General features: G+C 36.2%; 1 long non-coding RNA gene across 1 annotated transcript; it reads left to right on the top strand.

Moving 5' to 3' along the window:
- The first annotated feature begins 385 nt into the window (after positions 1 to 385).
- LOC112231272 lies at positions 386 to 3,864 on the top strand. Its single transcript, XR_002950432.2, has 4 exons — positions 386 to 1,147; positions 2,423 to 2,482; positions 2,595 to 2,684; positions 3,372 to 3,864. It is a non-coding gene; the product is annotated as an uncharacterized LOC112231272 (long non-coding RNA).
- Positions 3,865 to 7,406: the final 3,542 nt, after the last annotated feature.

The raw sequence follows: 7,406 nt of genomic DNA, 5'->3' as shown, positions 1-7,406 counted from the left end.
CCAGCTCCAACAGTACTATGGTAAGAAATACAGGCCCAGCTCCAACAGTACTATGGTAAGAAATACAGGCCCAGCTCCAACAGTAATACGGTAAGAAATACAGGCCCAGCTCCAACAGTAATATGGTAAGAAATATATGCCCATCTACAACAATAACTACAATACATAGGCAGGGAATATATTCAAATGATATATAAATACACTGAGCTCTTTCTTTTTTCTCTCTATCCTCTCATCCTGGCCTCTCTCTCTCCCAACCCTCCCCCTCTCACTCTCTACCTACTTCATCTCCCACCTGCTCCTCCCTCCCCCTCTCACACCCTACCTACTTCATCTCCCACCCGGTCCTCCCTCCCCTCTCACTCCCATTCCTACTTCCCCTCCCACCCCTTCCTCTCTCTCCCTTTCTTTTTTTCTCTCTCTCTCTCCCTTCCCTCTCTTCCTCTTCCTCACAGCCAGGGGAAAGAAAACAGCAGTAAACAACTGTCTGGCTCTTTATTCCACAGAAATAATATTCTATTGCGTATGTTGTTAGAAACAGTGATTTCATTGGATTTCTTCTTTGTTTTGTTGAAGTCAATTAAGAACTAATTATTATTTACAATGACAACCTGTCCAGAGGTGGAGACAACAGTTAAATAGAACAACACAACACACAGACATCAGACATTAAAAGAGATCACCATGACAGATACACAAGACAGATATACATGGCAACAGGGCTTTCATTGTTAGCAGTACTGCTAAAAACTCTGTGCACCTCTATTCAGTCGAATAGGTTTTGATTTTGCATTTTTTTGCATATGTTGATAGAATGATAGAAACCATAGTGCACGTCAGATCTGTTGTTACTCAGACTTGTAGGAAAACCTCTGAGTTTGAGCACCTCGTTTTGTAGATTTTGTAGTGTTATTGATCTTCAACCAGATATGAAGGAGAGGAGAAAACATGAAGGGGAAAGAGGAAGGTGGAAGTCTTCGGGATTGAACCCTTACCACTAGGATTACATCCTGAATCCAGGATGCAACGCTACCACTAGACCAAACTCAAACTAGTCATGGAACAGATAAAGTTATTTTACAGTTCAACCTGATTACATTATTTTACAGTTCAACCTGAACAGACGTCCACATGATGGAGAAGCAAGGTATGTTGGGACAGTTTACCTCACTATTAAACTTGAGGGGCAGTGTTTCCAGACTCGTATTAAGCCTAGTCCAAAACTAAAACCCTTTTAATGGAGATTCTCTATTGAGAATTTGTGGGATCAAATTTTTGGGCAACATTTTTTAACACACTGCAATGTATGAAGGGTAATATCGTTTAAAATAAATTTAAAAATATATATATAGAGAATTTTGTTTGTACGTCACTAGGTTCAGCGACAGATACTCAAGTCTCTTCCGGTAATATCTACCACGTTATACAAGTTCCAGACAGCAAGGGACATAGCTCTGTCAAAGTAAAAAAAATTCAGTTCAGTATTCAACATAGTTGCCTATTGTACCATGATGGTAAGTTGATTAGCTAATATCATATTTTGTTAAAGGTTTACTGTTGTATATGTTGTGAACTGGGAGTATATCATTGAACTTTCTCTGATGTGCAGCGGTTTCCATCTTGAGCAGCGCAAGTGATTGCAGCAATTTCCCGACCATGCTAAGTTAGCATTGACTAAATTATAACAGAATCTACCTATGAATGTTGTAAATATATGTGGTGATATGGCTAGTCAGCAGACATCCGGGCTACAGTACTTTGTTCTGATCTGATGCTTGTGATAAACATTTGAATGATTAGAAGGTTTTAAGTTTTGGATGAGGCCTGCTAACGACACAGCAGCACCACGTGTCGAGCAGATCAGCAGACAAAAGAGGGACAAAAAGTTGTGATTCACAAATACAGTATATTACAATACAGCTTTTAGAAACATTAACAGGTGTTTAGATTTGGCCTTTTGGTATTTTTTTGTGAAGAGAATTTGGCGTTTCAGGTACCATTGTTGAACTCCATAGCTGGGACTGACATCCTTAGCCTATAATGGTGCAGTTTATAAAGATAATATAAGCATATTTGGATGAAAATGTGTTGAGGGTAGATACTGCTATTTTACAAGTGTAGTAGTATTGTGCATTAAGTTTGTTTTATTGCAGCCAATGTTTCGTCTCCATTGCACTGCCTTTTCAGACATGAGATGTTTTATTGCATCGTGGTTGTAGGACAGATGTTTTATTGGATCGTGGTTGTAGGACAGGTGTGTTTATTGCATCGTGGTTGTAGGACAGATGTGTTTATTAGCTAATGGCATCTTGTTTTATTCTTCTACCTCTCAATCATATTAACATGTCTTGATTACTTATTACAATGTAATAAATTATAACCTAATTCACAAAATGAACACTCAAATTATCAACTATACCAGGAAGTCCCCGAACCCCTCTCTGGAGAGACCAACCCTCCTCCCAGCATCACCCCTCTTCCTGTGAGTGTAGACATACACACAAATTGGCAAATAATCAGTGACTATGGTTAAAAACAGTTTTCAGACACATTGATACTGTAGGTTACTATGTTTACTATGTGTTGTGTTTCAGGGTCCAGTCCAGTGTGTAGACAACCCCTCAGGTGATCCTGGAGAGGTGGTCTATGACACAGACACATTTCCCTTCAGACATCAGCCTCCTGTGAGTAAAGTGTGACAGTTCAGAGACCTTCAGTTCATATCTGGCTGTTGTTTGGTTGTCTGACTGCTGTCTGTGAAAAATAGAGGTAGGGTTGTAGAGAATCGAAGGACCATGAATGTAACCACTTTAGAATGTCCGGTCAGAACAAGGATGAGGTGGCTTTCCAGGTTAAGGGGAGTTTAACGGAAGAAGATGTCCACATTCACACATCACACACATCTGACCACTCATGGTTCATATCACTGAGAATCATGTCCAGTGAGAACTGACATGAACTATATGTTGTTTAGATGCACAATTAAACATCAGACATACAGGGATTCAGTCCACAGGAGGAAAAGTGCAACAGGAGGGTAAACTGTGGAAGTGCTCATCAGGATAGGGAAAGCACGTCTTTGACCACACAGTGTGCTGGGGTCAGACTAACTAAAACTGTAGTCCCGGGAATCAAGGCTGCTGATAGGCTGAACGAGATGTGGTGATAAGTATTTGGTGTGACCTTGACCAATAAGACACTAACAAAAGTGGGGGTCCTCTGAATAGGAGACTAACACCGTACCCAAACCGGCCGCAGGTGTCGCAGGTGTGCGCTGTCTTGCGCAAATAGATTTTGTTTTTATGGTTAAAAACAGTTTTCAGAAACATTGATACTGTAGGTTACTATGTTTATTATGTGTTGTGTTTCAGGGTCCAGTCCAGTGTGTAGACAACCCCTCATCCGCCTCCTGTGAAGTGTAAATAGTGACGGTTCATCCTCCTAGATCTATCTGCTGCCTTACACACCATGAACAATCAGATCCTCTCACGGTTGGGTGCCTCGGGCTCTGCACACTCTTGGCTTACAGATTGTAAAATAAACAAACATTTTTGCTAAAATAATGATTATATTATTGATTGATTGACTATGGCTTTTCAAATCACCCAGTATTGCTATCTGCAATGTTAGTTCTAGGCAAATGTTGCATTTCTTCAGCCATTCCTGGACCTGTGACCAAAAACAAGCTACATATGGACAATACCAAAATAAATGATCCAATGACTGCCTCCTCTCAGCAAGATCTGCAGAGCTTGGTTGCAAGAATTTTGTATAGTAATTTAAATTGAAAAATGTAAAGCTTTGAATCCAGCGTTGTTTTGCGTATCAATTCATAAACCATGTGCCATGGAATGGGTCGAAAAACATCGAAAATCTCTTCCCAACTATTTTGCAATTTATATGGCACAGCTGTCAGTGTTTTGGTCCTTAAATGAAATTGCTATATGTTTTCATTTATCACGCTTTTCTTTAATCATTTATGTTCTTTAATGCAGGGCCGACATATAAGTTCCTGTTACGGTTTTCTTGCGGTGAAGGAGAGTCGGACCAAAATGCAGCGTGGTTAATTCGATACATCTTTAATGAAGATGAAACACGAACAATACAAAAACAATAAACGTAACGTGAAAACCGAAACAGCCTAAACTGGTGCAAACTAACACAGAGACAGGAACAATCACCCACGAAACACTCAAAGAATATGGCTGCCTAAATATGGTTCCCAATCAGAGACAACGATAATCACCTGCCTCTGATTGAGAACCAATTCAGACAGCCATAGACTATGCTAGAAAACCCCACTAAGCCACAATCCTAAATCCTACGGAAAACCCCAATACTAAACACACCACATAATAAACCCATGTCACACCCTGGCCTGACCGAAATAATAAAGAAAACACAAAATACTAAGACCAGGGTGTGACAGTTCCTTACTTTTTTCTCCTTCTACTTGCCTGTTCCATTTTTTGGTTGTAATTTTGGGTGGAGCAGACATTTCTATATGTGTGTGTTAACTGCATGTGTAACATAACTCCACCAGTCCTATTTATAATATCATTCACTAAGATTATACCTTTTTTTTTTAAGTTTCTTCGAAAAATACGTATTTTTTTTATTATAAATTAGCATATTCGAGTTTAACCACAATATTAGTTGTATTATTTGTTCTGTCTTTTCAGATGGATTCAACTGAAATTGCAACCAACTTTCTAAGGCTTGTTTAAAAAATAAAACATTTTTGACATTATTTCCTTTTCAAACAACCGGAAGTGAGCAGGTGTAATCTGAATAAATGGGAAAAGGTCATTCTTGAACATAGCATGAGACATTCCTACCAATTTACTAGAGAACCAGTTTGGATTTAAGTATAACTTCTGCATGACTGATGTCTTTAGTGAGAGGTCTAATGCTTTAATATTTAATAATTTCTGCCCTCTGAATTCATATTTGTAATATAAAGAGGCCCTTTTAATTTTGTCTCGCTTGCCATTCCAAATCAATATTTTTTGTTGTTGATATAATTTAAAAAGCAGGTCACTAGGTGTAGGCAAAACCATAAGAAAATAGATAAATTGTGATATGATTAAAGAGTTAATCATGGTGATTTTCCACAAATAGACAGGTATTTTCCTTTCAGAGTTAGCAAGATCTTTTCTATTTTTGCTAACTTTCTATAAAAATGTATTGGAGTGAGAATTTATTTATTTTGGGATTTGTTTTCCGAGTATGTTCACATCTCCGTCAGACCATTTAATTGGTAAATTACATGGTAATGCAAAATGTGAATTTTTTTGTGATCCAATATGTAATACTTGGTTTTATGTCATTTGGTTTTCCAGAGAGGATAGCAAAAGTATCCAGATCCTCTATGAGGCCGTGGAGAGATTCTAATTGTGGTTTAAAAAGAAACGTGAATCATCAGCGTACAATGACACCTTCGTTTTTAAACCACGGATTTCTAATCCCTTAATTTTAATGTTTGATCTCATTTTAACAGCTAAAAACCTTGTTTTACTCCTCTAGATAGTTTAAATCTTTCTGAGATGTACCCATTATTTACTATTTTACACCTAAGGTTACTATATAGAACTTTAACCCATTTTATAAGAGATTCCCCAAAATGGAAATATTCTAGGCATTTATATATAAACTCCAGTCATACTTTATCAAAAGCCTTTTCAAAATCAGCTTTGAAAAGTAGGCCTGGTGTCCCCGATATTTCATATTAGTCTATTGTTTCCAGTACTTGTCTTATATTATCTCCAATGTATCGTCCATGTAATAAACCTGTCTGAATAGGATGAATAATATCTGACAATATATTTTTAATTCTATGCGCCAAGCATTTTTGCATCACAAACACTGACGTGTAAGAGGCCTCCAATTTTTTTTAAATAGACTGGATCTTTATATATATACCACTTGGGTCCTGTTTCAGTAATAATGATATCAGACCTTCTTGTTGCATGTCCGATAATCTACCATTTATATAGGCATGGTTAAAACATGCTAATAAATGTCCTCTGAGTGTATCAAAAAATGTTGTGTATACTTCCACTGTTATGCCATCCAGCCCTGGAGTTTTCCCAGCCATAAAGGCTTTAATTGCATCAAGAAGTTCCTCCTCTGTAATTTGGCCTTCACATGAGTCTTTCTGTACAGATGTTCATTTTACATTATTGTTGGGGAAAAAATCCATACAATTAGCTTCGGTTAGTGGAGATGGAGGAGACTGAAATGAAAACATATTCTTAAAGTACTTTACTTCCTCTTTCAAAATATCATTCGGTGAATCATGCGTGACTCCATCATTTGTAACAAGTTTCAATAAAAAACTGTTGGTAGCATTTCTATACTGAAGATTGAAAAATAATTTGGTGCATTTTTCCCCATATTCCATCCAGTTCGCCTTATTTTTTATAATATATTACACTGGATCTTTCTTTAAACAAGTTCCTCCATTTCTTTTTGTTTTTCCTCTAACTTATTATGTGGCTCTATGGTACAGTTTTATTGCTATCTAATTGTACTGTTAGTCCTTCAATTTCCTTTGTTAATATGGACTTTTTTTTAATCTAAATTGCTTTTGTTTTATACATGAATACTGAATTGCATGGCCTCTAAAGGCACATTTAAAAGTGTCCCATACAATAAGGGGATCTGCTGTACCTGTGTTATGTCTGAAAAAGTCAGTTATAAATTCTTCTGTCCTAGTTCTAAACACTTTATCATCTAGTAGGCTTTGATTACATTTCTAATATCCTCATCCACGTGGAAATTCTGTAAGAGTAATATTCTGTAAGAGTATATATATATATATATATATATATATATATATATATATATATATATATATATATATATTATATACATATATTATATATATATATATATATATATATATATATATATATTTATATATATATTTATATATATATATATATATATATATATATATATATATATATATATATATATATATATATATATATATATATATATACACAAAAAAAAAGTTCAATAAATTAAATACAATAATGTGATGATCCGACCGCATTCTGTCCCCTATCAACATTTTTTAAAACTTTTGGTGCCGGAGAGAATAGCATAGGAAAGTAGTCAAGACGACTAGCCTGATTAAGCCTCTGCCATGTATATCTCACTAGGTCAGGGTATTTAAGCCTCCATATAGCCACTAATTCAAATATATCCATGACATTCATAATTTCCTTAAGTGCCTGAGGGTGATAGTTTGTAGTGTGATTTCCTTTACGGTCCATAGAGGTATTTAAGACCGTATTAAAATCTCCCACCATAATAATAGAGTCTAGTGTTGCTTGTAGAGTTGATCAATTCTTATATATATTTTCAAAGAAGCTTGGATCTGTAGTATCTGGGATCTA

The sequence above is a fragment of the Oncorhynchus tshawytscha genome, linkage group LG33 (genome assembly GCF_018296145.1).
Source record: "Oncorhynchus tshawytscha isolate Ot180627B linkage group LG33, Otsh_v2.0, whole genome shotgun sequence".
In the NCBI taxonomy this organism is placed as follows: Eukaryota; Metazoa; Chordata; class Actinopteri; order Salmoniformes; family Salmonidae; genus Oncorhynchus; species Oncorhynchus tshawytscha.
The sequence above is the reverse complement of the archived record's forward strand: the minus strand, read 5'-3'. Positions and strand labels throughout refer to the sequence as shown.